Source organism: Neolamprologus multifasciatus, chromosome 17 (assembly GCF_963576455.1).
Source record: "Neolamprologus multifasciatus chromosome 17, fNeoMul1.2, whole genome shotgun sequence".
Lineage (NCBI taxonomy): Eukaryota > Metazoa > Chordata > Actinopteri > Cichliformes > Cichlidae > Neolamprologus > Neolamprologus multifasciatus.
This window is the reverse complement of record NC_140455.1, coordinates 8,075,374-8,090,858: the sequence shown is the minus strand read 5'-3', so window position 1 is coordinate 8,090,858 and position 15,485 is coordinate 8,075,374. Positions and strand designations below refer to the sequence as shown.

At 40.8% G+C, this 15,485-nt stretch overlaps 1 long non-coding RNA gene across 1 annotated transcript; it reads right to left on the bottom strand.

The window, feature by feature from the left end:
* Positions 1-10,381: 10,381 nt before the first annotated feature.
* Positions 10,382-14,464, bottom strand: LOC146498882 (uncharacterized). The gene is made up of 2 exons (XR_014870177.1): positions 14,359-14,464; positions 10,382-14,244 (listed from the first exon to the last, which is right to left on the bottom strand). It is a non-coding gene; the product is annotated as an uncharacterized LOC146498882 (long non-coding RNA).
* Positions 14,465-15,485: the final 1,021 nt, after the last annotated feature.

Sequence of the window (15,485 nt, the reverse complement as noted above, 5' to 3'; positions counted from 1 at the left end):
AACACATCCATCTCCGGGGAATTTATCCTGGGTTTACACTTCTATAATGCACATTAGCGGTGCTATCATGAAGGGTTTCTTTACAAAATATATCAGAGTATATCCAGTGTTGGGGAGTAACGGAATACATGTACCACCGTTACGTATTTAAAATACAAAATATGAGTAACTGTATTCCGTTACAGTTACCGTTTAAAAAGGTGGTATTTAGAATACAGTTACTTTGTTGAAATAAATGGATTACACGGTACTTTCTTGTTTCATATTGTGGCGGGTCAGGACTGTTTGGGTTTTGTTTGACAGCTACGTTCTGTTGTTCCAGGCGGCAGCGTTTCGGTTGCCATGGTTACAGGGTGACGCTCTCTCTCTGCGTGTTTCCTGGGTGAGAGAGGCCTTTTTGTTGTTGTTGTGCTAAGCTAATAGGCAGAATGCTACAGATATAGCTCTAAAGAATGTAGCATCATAGGCAGTGTAGTCCGTGCTGCAGGGAGAATGGACTGTCATTATGTGTCTGTGAGCGAGGGAGGGAGAAAAAGGAAAAGTACGAGCTGTCATCCAGCAAAAACGGGAGCTGGAAGCATGTAAATATAATAATAACCACTGCAGCCAAGAAGAGTGCCTGACGGGCCCAGTTGTAAGTAAGCTATTAAGACTCGACTGTATGCTGTGTTCGTGTTTTCCTCCGAAACAATAAGTTCTGTTGGAGCAGCCTTTCAACGCCTCTCTCTGTCTCTCGCAAGCAAAGTTGACCCAGACAACAAAGTAAAGCTAGTTTTTAGCTACGAGCCCAACATGGAACCCAAAGTATTAGCCAGAGGTCCCTTTACTACGGTTCGGAGCCGCAGACCTTGAGCACCCGTCCCTTTCCTGATGGGTGCCCAAAGTGCCCTTTTGTTGAGGCAACTTTTTAAAAAAAAATTATTTTTTTTAATGTGTGTGTGCGTGCAGAGTCTTGTCTGTGCCCCTCAACAATAATATTTAACTATTAATCACAGTTTTGCTAAATAAAAGGATCTGGCTTGCATCAGTCACATGATCACATTTAACCAATGATCGCCCTTGATGGCAGAACGCGCTGGTTACGAGCCCACAAAGAGCACGAGCATTTTTTGCGGTCCAGAGCTGTAGGAGAAACACAAGTTAACTCAGAGACACAGACTGATGCGACAAAACCAGTAAGTAGGAGTACAGCGTACACTGTAGTCTATAGCACACAGGATTATTGGCTTATTACGTACACGTTGGTAAGCTGTCTTGTTGCAACTGACGAACTGAAACAAACGAGCGTGCTATGTGTGCAACAGCGTGACAAACATTACCTGTCCTTTTATTAACTGCACAAGTAGTGCTGGTCATAGCTGCTGGCTACCTGTGTAAGGCTGTCATGGGTCTGTAGCTCTGTCACAGTTTTAGGGAACATATTTAGTTTTAAAGTAAGTTTCCGGGCTTTTCCTGCCTTTCTGGAGGGATTATATTTCACCAAAAAACGGTCTAATATGCATGTCCACATAATTATGCATTATTATAATTATAATATATTAAAAAGCACACGCTGTATTTTAAATAACATACATTAAGAAGCAGATTATATTAGATTTATATTTTAAATAAGACAAAATTTGGATTTTACAGCAGTAAAATGATTGTATCTCTACAGTTTAAAAAAGCTTTGCCCTGCACAGAGTGGATAGTGAAACAAATGGAATCAACATAAATACATTATTTCATATTTATTACTTCCCCCTCCTCATTGCTTTATTACTGTAGCTCTAGTAATAAATAATAATGTAAGGATTCTGGATCAGCACCATGATGCCCACAGTATATACAGTATTCTGAAGAAGGTCTAAAATGTCACTGTGTGTTCGTGCATGTGTGTGTTTTATTTAGATGGACTTAAAAAAAATTACTCATGATATAACATTGTCCAGACATGCCTGGTAAGGACATGAGGAGGAAACAGTAGGAGCTGCGTGAGGCTACTAAAGGCAGTGCTATAACATTTTTCTGTCATCATTTTATTATAGATTAAGTGCAAGAGTTGTTAGGTGTGGATAATTAAATTATAGTTTATTGCGATAGCAAGTTGTGCCTTGTTCTCACATAGACAGCAAGTGGAGAGTGATATATGAAATGATGGGATGGAAGGAAGAAGAGAAGCAAAGAGTGATTCACAGGCAGAGCCTAAATTATTTCTCACAGTTTTTTGTTGCCTTATGGTACCAAGCGCTGTCACCAATCTTTGCATTTTGTTATTATCTCATGACACTTGTTTAATCAGCTACCATCTCTCCTATGGACTTTTTAATGTCTACAGTCTCAAATCAACACAGCCCTGCCCTTCCCATATTAGATTCTTAATGAATGTGTGTTGTTGTTATTCAGCCTGGCTCAATGTGCCCCTAACTTTGAGCACCCGCCCCTTTAAACCTCTCTGCACGGACCTGGTTACTCTCATTGAGTAACGTAACGGAATACGTTACAGAATAGATTTTGGGGCATGTATTCTGTATTCTGTAATGGAATACATTTTAAAAGTAACCTTCCCAACACTGAGTATATCCAATAACTACAGTAACTTTGGAGATGGTTTCTTCCTCCCAGCAAAAGTTATGGAGGGGTACAGATTTTATCAACCTGTGTGGCAGCGTCCCCCCCATATATAATGCACATTGGCGGTGCTATCGCGAAGGGTTTATTGCGGACCTATTGTCTCATTCTTTCTCATCCGGCCAGCATCCAGCCCTGGTAGAAGTTGTTGAAGGCAAATGCTTTGTTTTTATTCAGAAACGTATTGTGTTAAGCCGAGATAGCTTATAGGTAATTAGCGACTAGCATAGTGCTGTAAAAATTCAAAGTGTTTATTATCATGTGTACAGAAGAAATAGCATTTCTCTGCGCAATGAAATTCTTCCTTTGCTGTCCATACAAAAATGCCAAGTTCTGTAGGGTTGAAGGAACAAGATAAATAAGGATAAAAAAAAAATAAGACAAGATATTAAGATAAATAAGGTAAAAATAAGGATTAAAATAGTGAACCATAAATAAGTACAAAAATAAGTAAATGAAGGCAAGTGAGGTATGCAGTTCTCAATGTAAATAGATGTACAAAGGAGCTTAATGTGCAAAATTAACTTAGTGTGCAAATTGTCCTGATGTGCAAATTGCAGTTGACGCAGGTCAGCTGTTCAGGAGTCTGATAGCAGTGGGGAAGAAGGAGTTGTTGAGTCGAGATGTTCTGGATTTGACACTTCTAAAACCTTCGTCTCGAGGGAAGAACTGTGAACAGTCTGTGTTGAGGATGTGTGGGGTCTCTAAGGGTGGAGGCAGCTATCCTCTGGACTCTGCGATGGTAGATGCTCTGCAGAGAGGGCAGCAGAGCGCTGGTGATCTTCTCCGCAGTTGTTTTCACTCTCTGCAGGCGTTTGCGGTCCATAGCAGTAGTGCTGCCGTACCATGCAGTGATGCAGCTGGTCAGTGTGCTCTCCACGGTGCAGCTGTAGAAGCTGCCGAGGATCTTGGCCGACATCCCAAATTTCTTCAGCCTCCTCAGGAAATACACCCGCTGCTGAGCCTTCTTGACCAGCTGTGTGGTGTTCAGTGTCCAGGTGAGGTCCTCACAGATGTGAACACCCAGGTATCTAAAGCTGATCAACCTCTCCACTTCACTTTCCCGGATAAACAGCGGCTGGTGAGGCCTCCTCTTCTTCCTCATGTCCACTGTCATTTCCTTTGTTTTATCAGTGTTGAGGGTGAGATTGTTGTCCTCACATCATGACACCAGACTGGCCACTTCTCTCCTATAAGTTGCTTCGTCCCCTCCAGTGATGCAACCGATTACTGCAGTGTCATCTGCAAACTTCAGTATGATGTTCTCTTTGTTGGAGGTGACACAGTCGTGAGTGTACAGGGTGTAGAGGATGGGGCTGAGGACGCAACCCTGTGGAACTCCAGTGTTTGTGGTAAAGCTGACTGAAGTCCTATTGCCGACCCTGACAGACTGAGGCCTGCCAGTCAAAAAGTTCTGTAGCCAGTCACAGAGGGTGGGGTGCAGGCCAAGTGTGAGGGATGACTGTTTTGAAGGCGGAGATATAGTCAACAAAGAGTACCCTGATGCAGGAGTCATTATTTTCCAGGTGGGAGACTGAATAGTGAAGGGGAGCAGCGATGGCATCTGACGTGGATCTGTTGGGCCGGTAGGCATACTGCAGGGGATCCAGAGTGTCTGGAATATTGCTCTTAATGTAGGCCAGCACCACTCTCTTAAAACACTTTGCAATGATTGGAGTGAGTGCAACTGGCCTGTAGTCATTTAGGCAGGTGGCGGGGCTTTTCTTGGGGAGAGGGATGATAGTTGTGGTCTTGAAGCATGTGGGAACGATGCTCTGACTGAGGGAAAGGTTAAAGATGGAGGTGAGAACATCAGCCAGCTCGTTAGCACATGCTCTAAGGGCCCGTCCAGGGATGTTGTCTGGTCCTGATGCCTTGTGGGGGTTGATCTTCCTTGGAAATGATTCGTGTGTGTTTTGTTAGGATGACTTGGTCAACCCTTGTTTAAAGGACAATTGTGGACTTTTATTCTCAAAGCATTTCATGTAGCGGAGTGACACAGGGCAGCCCCCACCTCCACCCCCACTTACTCTATATAGGTGTGTGTATGAGGAAAGATCCTCAGATCCATTTGATGCTTGATGCTTGGATGAAAAATACTCCAGCCTCATCTGACTCTTCTTCTCCAGCTGGGATATCAAAAGGATAGATGAGGTCAAGAAGAAGTAAACCTCAACAGCAACAATCTCAAATCGGCACACTGTGGTGTGTCACTGTTAACCCTCCATTCTAGGGAGTAGATGTTCCTTTCAGGCTTACAAGACGGACCGTGTCCTGTTGTCCTGCGGTACCCCTGAGAAGAGCGAGCATCAGCTGCTACAATTTCTGCTGGATCGTTGAGTGTTTGGATAAGTACCCAGACACATTTAGAGCTCTATGTGCATGAACTTCATTTTTGTTTGCTGGCCGGCTTCTCTAATTTTCCTTCAAGCACTATTTAGAGACATTCGCTTGCAAATTCTTTTGGGCATTATATTTTTGTTTTCTTGGAGTGAGACAGGACTCAATAACTGAAACGTCATATGCACATATCCTGGGGTTAGGCACAAATGAGTTGTTGTAACTGATACTAACACTGATTTCCATATTAGTTCTGATCATAAGTTAAAGGGGGCAGAAATTTAGACTTCATCATACTCGTTCAATGGGAAATTTGATTATTGTTGTTGTTGAGTTAAGTTTCCTTTAGATTTCAAATGCATGAGGGATGAGAGAAAACTGATGATGATGTTGTGAAGCTGTCAAGGATTATTTGTGTGTGTGTGGTCCTCTGCAGAGACCTTATTGTAGAGTTAGACAGCAGTTGGAAGGAAAGACCTGCGAAATCTCTCCGTCCAACATCGTGGGTGCTGCAGCCTGCTACTGAAGGAGCTGCTCAGTGCTGTCAGTGTCTCCTGCATGGGGTGGGAGATGTTGTCCAACAGCGATGACAGCTTAGCCACCATTCTTCTGTCACTCACCACCTCCACTGGGTCCAGAGGGCGTCCTAGAACAGAGCTGGCCCTCCGGATCAGCCTTTTCAGTCTCTTTCTGTCCCCAACAGAGATGCTGCGCCCCAGCAGACCACACCGTGAAAGATGGCTGAGGTCACCACAGAGTCATAAAAGGTGTTCAGGAGTGGGCCCTTCACTCCAAGACCTGAGCCTCTGCAGCAGGTACAGCCTGCTCTGCCCCTTTCTGTAGAGAGCATCTGAATTGCGAGTCCAGTCCAGTTTATTGTTCAGATGAACACCGAGGTACCTGTAGCTGTCTTGTAGCTATTACACTCACATGCAGAGGATTTGTGCTCTCAGCAGGAATCTTGTGCAGTTTTGTCTGTGTGTGGTGGGGTGAGAGTATGAAGCACAAAAGCAGACCAGCATTTCAACTTCATCTCAGTGGTGACAGAGCAACATAAACAGGGACTGAACAGTCGGTGAGGTAATACTAAAGTCGCATTTTAAATTTAGATTAAAAAAAAAAGAATCAGCTTTTCTTAAATAAACTGTAGGATTTTAGTGAGTCGTAAAAATGTTTTCAGTAAAAAATCTGTCTCAAAACACTAAACTATACCCTATACTTCACAGTTTTTAGTAGATGGATATGGATATCAGTGATGATTATTACACATTTCCTATAATTATTGAGTCTGTGCGTTCTGAGATTCAGCCGATTCAGATAGTGGCTCTGATCACAGCCTTGTGTTTCTTTACCTGTGATTACAGAAAGGTGTGCAGTAACCTAATCTTGTAAAAGTGTTATTTTCATATACCACAAGAGGAAAATCCACTTTAAATCTCTGAAGCTCAATTGCTTAAGTTTAAAAAAACAGGTGGATCTCATGAATAATACCCGGTATCATAGAAGTGTATTAGAACCTAAGGGCTACAGATGCAAACAGATGAAGAGATTTAACGGTAATACAAAAGATGTTTGTAGGTTTCTCAAAAAAATGTGTATTCATATGTATGTAATGAAAAACTTGCTTCCAAAAAGTAAAACTCCCTCAGTCAAGAAAAGAAAAAGAGATCCCTAACGGAAGATTCAGTGTGGTCATATTACATTAGAAAGTTGGGCTGCTGATGTTGATTCGTGCAGTGTGGTATGTATTATTTTAAACTTTTAGGGAACATTTTGCTGACTTTGTATTTATTCCTATTACAATATTTTTCTGTTGCGGAGGAGCAGAAGTGGTAATTTCTTCTTTGCTAACTTGGGTTCTGCCAGCAGTCAAGGCTCGAAACTGCACCTATGCAGGTGTAATCTTCACAGGGTCAGCAGGCAAACCAGTATTTTAGTCAATATCAAAGGTAAAGAACAACATGCTATTTACACTTCTGGAGTAGATTTGAACGTAGTGTAATCCAGCATGTTTTCTACCCTTTAAGGAAAATCAAAACCTGATAAAGCATAGTATGGTTTTCCTAAAGTTGTCACTTTAGGTTTTATGGATTTGAGGGGATTATTTCACGTCATAGCAGGCCTCCAAACTTCAAACTGCTTTGGGGTTAACAGCAACACATGAAGGCAATCCTGTTTGTGTAATAATCACCAGGGGATGATGTGCACCAAAGTCAGGGGTAGAAGTTTTTGGTTTTTGGTTGGGTTTTTTTTTCTTTTTTTACATAAAGGGAGCGATCATTTTTAACATGGCAGGTAATTTCAAATGCAGCGTTTCTATCAGCTCAACAAACATCAGCAAACACACAAACTGTTTGTGTGCAGTTATTCTCACAGTGTGCTGCTAGATAAAGCTCCAGCTGCTGTATTTCACAGGAAGAAAATAGAAATAGAAAATAGAAGCTAAATTCACTCAGAGATGGAGAAAGATAAGAAAGAGGTCAGGAGAGGAAGAAGAGAGGTTATATTAAAAGGTAATGACTTCTCGGTGGTATTTGATAAACTGGAAATATAGTTTGCATGTAAGTTTATGTCTTTAAATCAGATATTGGCTCTGGCATTATGTTTTTCGTATCACGAAACAAGCTGCAAATCAAACTGAGGCAGACTAACTGCTATTTATGGGTTGCTTGAAAAACTCTGCAGGTTAGTGCAGAGAAAAGAACAGTGTATGACTGATACGCAGTGGCTGTGGTGCTCATGGTCAGACTAAAGATGACTTAGCTGATAATATCGAGATCCATTGACTGAATTCCACCAACGTACCAACTTTATACCATCTAGAAAAAAAGACAGTATGAACAGTGAGTTGTAAGTGCAGAGGATGGGAATCAGCCAGGACAACTCATGAAACATCTGCTGACATCATGTTGAGTTCACTTGTGTCCATCCACAGAGAGCAGCAGATCAGCTGATCACAGCCTGTACACTAATAAAATCTGCTGGAGCTCTCAGTAGAATTTGTTTTCAGTTGTGTTTCCCCACACTGAGCCAATTTAGGGTTCCGCTGCCTGCTGAATGCAACTTTAACCCCTGACTGTACTCATTTTCCTGTTTAGATGGAAAGTCATCCTCAACAATGTAGGCAAAATAAACTAGACCCATTTACTTTAAGTGCATTTCAGAGGCTGTACTTTTTAAGAGGCTCTGAAATGTACTCAAAGAGTAAAGAAGTTTAATCTGTTTAATACTTCAACTTTTACTGGAGTGTTTCTTAACACTAATGACTGTATGACTTGTACTGAATAGCTGTACTTTTGCAGTAATTGGATAAGAAATACTTTTGTCTTATTAAGGAGCAACAATAAATATTCAAAAGAGGAAAAAATACAGGTCTCTCAAAATGAACTGCTAATTAGATTCTATTTTAGAAATGGCAGTTGTTATTTACTCTGTCTTCCCTTGTATTTATCAAAACAAAACATACCATTTGCATATGTGTCCCATTAAATTTTATTTTTTTTAAAAATTCTTAAATGCAAAAATATATATATATTCTGAAGTAGAGTCAATGTCATAAATGATAAATACGCAGTCTAAACGAAGGTATTAAAAATTCGTCTTTACTCTGAGTTTTTGTACATGTTTTTCTGAGTGTTTAAATGAGTGAGTAAATCCTGTGTGGTGACTGTTGTTGTGATTTGATGCTGTGTAAATAAAATTGAACTGATTTGTCTGTAAGCCTTTAAAGGAGAATGTGATAGCTGCGATAAAAAGAAGTGAGTGTGTCAGCATTCAGAAGTTTGCCCTGTGCTTTGATGCAAAGTTTCTGTGCTGCTGTAAAGATGTTATGATGGTGTAGACATTAATTAGTAATATAAGAATAATATTAACTGTCAAACTGTATTTTGAAATATTAACACAATTTAATTGAGAGTATTTTGTATTATTTCACTTTCAATGTGAAAAATGATGTGAAAACCTTGAATAAAATATGGTTTAGACAGCATGACCGCCTTCAGACTCACAACTGTTCACTCCAATGTAAAACAGTACAACTGCTGTGAGCCTTCTTTAAATGATGCAGCTTAACCATGGTATCAGACAAGGTTAACAGTTCATCTGCATATTTTAATTCAACTTCTGGAGGATGTTTTGATGAAAGACTCCCTTTTCCCAAGTAAAGGTTTTAATAGAGGTCACAGGAACAGCGCTGCTGTTTTGGATGCTGGAAATGTGTTTTCTTTCACTCTACCTGAGCTCAGTGTCTCAGTAACGGCTCCGCCTCATTGCTCTTTGCAGTGGTTTTATTTTATTCGCCAAAAATAACATAACATGCTAAAGACCAGCCGGTAAAACCACTGTAGAAATCACCAGTTAAGCTTTGCATATTTGCAACTGCCCCATCGAAGGTCTCATCAATAAAATATGAATGATGAAAAAGACATGACAGATAACATAATCTGATATTAAGAACAAAACGGATTGTTCCTTAACAAGACTATTTAATCTGGCAAGCATTTGGCATTTGAGAAGGAAGCTACTGATGAATGTAAACGTTGAGTAAAGTGGCCTCTAGTGGCTGTCAGTCCCCGTACAGGTAAATGATTTGTTTTAATGAAGAAAGAGTAAGAGCTTAAAATGTGTGTTTAAAACCAGGGAAACCAATATAAATAGGTCTATGACTTAAAAATAAACTTTAAAATAACCTTATCAGAAAAACAAAACAAAAAGATCAAAACTCTGGCTTCTAATCACTGATGTTACTTAAATGCAGGCCTTGGCCTGAATGTAGTTCTACATGACACTAAAATCAAGAGGTTTTATCCTGCGCACAGTGTCACAGCCACCCAGCACAGTCACATTTCTTACAAGAATAATCTTTTAAAAGCTACATATTATTTTTTACAATTATGGGCTATAATTGTAACCCATTACGCTTTAGCACTTAGCCTGGTAAAGAAAAAGAAAAAGCGCACGCGCGCGCGCGCATACACACACACACACCATTATTTATTGATTGATTGATTTTTTTTTATTTTTTCAAAGTTTTGTCAGTTGAAGCCGATTGACGTCTATCTAATGGTGTCAAGTTGCAACAGACACTTTAAAGCTCTTTATACTGTAAGGTTAAAACCACACAGTATTAAAGAGAAAACCCCAGCAATCAAATGATCTCCTATGAGTAAGCACTAAGGCGACAGTGGGAAGGAAAAACTCACTTTAAACAGAGAGAAACCTCCAGCAGAACCAGACTCATAGGAGCAGCCATCTGCTGCGACTGGCTAGGGGATAATTGTGATGTCATTATATGCTAAGGATATTGAATTTCATGTGAAAATGTTGCTATAGCAAGTGCTGTTTGTTTGTTAGAATTAGTGATTAAACTAATTGGATCTTTTCATGCCAAAGAATATTACAAGTGCGATTGTAAATAAATGCAACAAAACAATTATAACAATTGCACGACAATGTATACGTAAGTATCTTCCCAGTGTAGCAATTAGGGATGAAATTCGTCTGTGGGCCAGGGAAATATACGCTGAGTAACTGCTGAGCACAGGTTGAACAATAAGGTAAATAGTGCTCCACAAATAGTAAGGATAGACATAATGGCGAAACGTACTCCTTGTCCCAGAGACTCAACTGGAGCTCTAAAATATGAATACAAAGCTGAAAGGTTTCTGTAAAAGTTGCTCGTTTGTTCATTCTCTTCAGATCTGTTAATATCTGAAGGTTCTGGAAGGACAACATTGAGTAAATCAGTGCTTGTAGGAACCACAGCTGTTTCAGAAGGTGGCTCTTCATTTTCATGAGTATCTACAGAAACAATGGGTCTATCTGTAGATACTCTGAAACATCTGCGGTGGTGTAACCTCAGATCTTTCACAGGGCGATTGTACATTGCTTTGCAGACTTTTAAATCTGTATACAATCGTTTGTTCAATTTTCGTGATCTCAGGTTTAAGCAAAGATACCCAGCTGTGTACATTATCAAGGACCTATGTGTCTTTAAACGTTCTTGAAGCAATCCAGCTGTTTCACCCTCTGAAACAGCTGAGGTTGTAAGATTTCATTTCCATCGATGTTTGCAGAGACACTGCTTGTGGGAGCCTCTGTTGTTTCAGAGGTGGGTAACTGTTCATCTCTGGAACCAAAGATTGGTAATAGGAACCCATCGGGCTCTAAATAACAGCTGTCAAGCTCCTCAAAGCCATCAGTATCTGAAGAAACTGTGCGGCTGAATACTGAGCGCCACATTTTTACGACAGTTTAGTTTGGCGATTCTTAGAAGCCAATTGAATCAATAAATTAAATTTGTTAAAATGTGTTTTCAACACTAGGTGCAGTTAGTGTGGTTGCCTTGAAGAACGTATAGAGGCTTTGGGTGACTTTTGGAAGCCTATTGAATGGATAAATTAATTAGTTAAGGTGTGTTTTCAACGCTAGGTGCGGTTGGTGCAGTGGTTGTGTTATCTGGGGGGTATTTAAGGGCTCAAATGCGTTTGATCTAAAACTTCAAAGGAAAACGTGCTGTGACATCACAGCACAGTAGGCGTCACAGCACAGTAGGCGTGCCTCTGAGTGTCATTCTTCCCAGAACGTTTAGAACGTTCACGTTCAATGTCCCCTGAACGTCAGTTTTAGCCATTAAGCTAACATTAATATTAACCAGCTGTTATCGGAGAATGGCAACCGGGATAACACATCGTGTATCCGCTCTTGAGGTGAGATTGTGGGGAAACGGAGTTAGTTTGTAGCACATTTGCGACTTGCATGGTGCTGTAACCCAGTATGAATTTATTGGTTGATGTCTGATGTGCACTGTACGGTTACATCTATACACTATGCGCTACAATTGGCTTTAAGATGTCGTTGGTTCACGACTTTTTAGTCAACTTGGTAGCCAACTTGGGTGGGAGGAGGTATGAGCACGCATGGCTTGTAGCTTTGGCAGAGCGAGTTTGTGTGAATTCACTGACATGTTTACTCGTCATAGCCTTAAAGTCACTATTATCCATACTTCCGTTTTATGCTTATTATTCAATTTCCGAATGTTATTATGCCTTGACGGTATGATGTAACCCGGTGTTAAGAGCTGTTCCCTAATCGCGGATATGCTTGTTATGCCACCATGCTAAACGCACCTTACCAAACGAGTGAGTTAGTTATTGTTTCGGTTAGCACTACAGTAAGAGAAGGATGTGCTTTCCCTTAAGGTATGTTTAATTTACAGTAAGCTGTTATTTATTTTGTGCATTTGAATCAGCGCACTGTGGTGTTGCTTAACGTGAATTAGCGCACATGGCCGTTAGCTTTGGCACATCAAGTTTGAGTAAGCCCACTGTGAATTTTGTGCACGTGATCCTCCAGTCTAGTGAGTGGACGTTCCTTTCGGGATTTCAAGACGGACCGTGTCCTGGTGCCCCTGAGGAGAGCAGGCATCAGTTGCTACAATTTCTGCTGGGTCGTGGAGTGTTTGGATAAGTACTCAGACACATTTAATATAGAGCTCTATGCGCATGCACTTCATTTTTGTCTGTGAAACTCTGTGGAAAGTCTGAGACAAGTTGATGAGTCAGTTTAGTGCACTTCCTTCTGATGATGGCTATACTGAGGTGAGTTGTTGAGGATGTCTTGAACTTTTCTATCATTATTAGACTTCTGACACCTGGCAAATAAAAATAGTAATAATAATAGAAATCGACTTTATTAATTAGAATATAACAGCTGTGTTGAAATAAAAAACAACAACACATCCACTGAATTAATGCAGTCTTTTGGGACTCTAAAAAGAGAAAACCAATATCAACAATTTCTAATGACTGATATTGTTTCTTCATACAAAATGGGTTTGGCATTTAAAATGAAATTGCTTTATGCTAGGTCTTTAGTGAAGCAGGGTCATTTTTGACTCTGTGGACAAGGGATGCAAATGAATGTGAAGACAACAGGAATTGGGGTGAATTAGGGTTTCGTGTGGTCTTCAGCACATGAATTTTATTGCCTCTTTATTTCAACTTTTTGTTAATGTATTCACAAGAAAAACAAGAACCACAAAGGAGATTCTGTTGATTCTTGTTTGTGCTATCTGTTTGTGAAATAAATGCTGGTTGTTTTTGAGTTATCGCCTCCAGCTCCTTGCACATAACCAAGTAGATACCGGGCTGGGCCTGAGCTCTGGGTTCTTCACTAACAAAGACAAAAAGGGACCTGGGAGGAAAGGCTCATTTTAATTCAACATAACACTTTACTCTTCACGGCAGAAAATGTTTGCTACAGTAAAAGATTTATGTAGCCAAAGGGCTGCGCATTAATGTTTTATATACAGTGTAAGTGAACAACATTGCCACACTGCTGGTGTTTGATTTCAGAGGCTTTATGATAAATGTGATATGATTTATTTGGTGATTAATATTTTTTAAAACTACTTCTCCCTGAAATATTCATATCGAGTTTTAATTATATCTTCGTTGTTTTAACCCTTTAAATCCCAGTTTTGTTACACGAGCGCACTGTTTTTTTTAGCCGAAAAAACCGAAAAACGTAAATATTTTCCATAAAATACATTTGAAGTAATATTTGATTGTTATTATAATTAGGCCTTTGGGTGGTCCAAAGATTACCACTGACATTCATTTTTGATCTGCCGTTATTTTATTAGCAGGAGCACGGTTTTTCACTCTTGCCCCACTAAATGCATATTACCTTGTTGCCTTCGAAAATAAAATAAAAAGCATTATGTAAATAAAAATACAAGATCAGTTTGAACCAAATAAACATTTATTTTCCAACAATGAACAAGGACCTGTATATTGTTGGGAATGGGGAAATGTATGCGAGAGAAAGAGAGAGAGCGTGTGAGAGGGTGAGAGAGGGGGGCAAAAGTCTTGCTCAGGTAGAGCAGTGGCTGCAGATAAACTTGATGTGGGCTCGGCAGGTGAACCTTCAACAATTGCTGCAGGTGTTTTCAACTTGCCTCCTTTTGTCACAGCAAAGCTCACAGTGTGCTTCCTGCCCTTGGGATCTGTCAATCCAGTGGGGCCTGCAGCAGCACCATACTACACAGCTGTGACTAATCCAGCAGCGGCTGATGAGCGGGGAAGGCGTTCTCTTTTTGTTATGAGGCTTGATCATGGTTTCTCCCACCTCTTCTATGTACAGCCTCCTCCTGTGTGGCTTCTGCTGCTACCAGGACTGATCTACCGATGTCCACAGCACGAAGGCGTTGTACAAGGAAACGTCTATCATGTTGTGAAAGAGAGCCACTGGCCATTGATTGGTCCATCTCCTGCACGAGTAGGTGCCGACACCCTAACAAAAACAACAACAAAAAAAACAAAACATAAAACCTCTGTATATTTTACACAAGAATATATGAGCAAAAATGAATAAAGGTGTGCGTAACTGATGCGTAATGACACCCACCATATCAAGGTTGTCGACACCTCCTTTGCAACGGTTATAGTCATCGATGATCACCAGCTTTCTTTTCTCTCCATCGCTGACCTCCGGCCTGCGATGCTTGGTGCTCAATAGAAAAACATTCCTGCCCCGTCGGGGAATGTAGGATATGAGGGTGTGCCTCATTGTAAAGGCAAAGGTGGACGAGTAGATCGCTCTCCCTCTTGTCTGGCGCAAAACAGGTGGAATTTCTGGTTTGTTCTGGCGAATTGTGCCGACTAGAGCTATTTTCCTCTTGGAGGAGTTCCTCTGGCACTGACAAAAAAAATTATCGCAGGTGACGACGTGTCCCTAGAGCCCCTCGGTCATCTGCAGGACCACCCTCATCCCCTGGTTTACTTTTGCTCGTTCGCCAGCTACTCTCCCTGTGTAGACTTGCAGCCGCCAGGCGTACGATGTTTTGACGTCACAGGCTGCCCAAACCTTTATGCCATATTTGGCAGGCTTTTTTGGAATGTACTGTCGGAAGCTGCACCTTCCTTTGAACGGGACCAGCTGCTCATCCACAGTAAGGTCTCGGTCTGGGTTAACATGATCATCAGGCGGTGTGTCCACATGTCCCATACTTGGCGGAAGGGAGCCCATTTGTCGGTATGGCGTCGGGGTCGGGAGAGCTTGTCGTCAAACCTGAGGGCCCTGGAGATGTGAGAAAATTTTTTGTGGCACATCGCGGCTCGGAAAATGCTCCTTCCCGTTTTCTCGCTCCAGAGGCTGGAGTGTGGACTTCAAAGAGGATTTTAGACAGAAACAGACACACTTTTTTTTTTTTTTAAGGCAAAAAGACCTTTTTATTGTTTTGTTTTTTATGTTTTTTTTTAATATAAAGGTCATTGATAGTGACACACAACACCACTATTTTTTCACTTTTTAAAGCAGAACAACACGCAATGAATCTGATTTATTTTGGCTGGAGTTCATTCAATGCTAAAATATGAAAAAATGGCGTCACCTGGTGAACAACTGAAAAAATTACAATTTTAAGGCCCGGACTCCAAAGTGTCACCCTCACTTGGAGGATGGCATTAAAGTTATAATAATCGTGCAATGAAAAAGAGCGTGATCTGGCTAGGTGGAAATGTCTACCCATATCA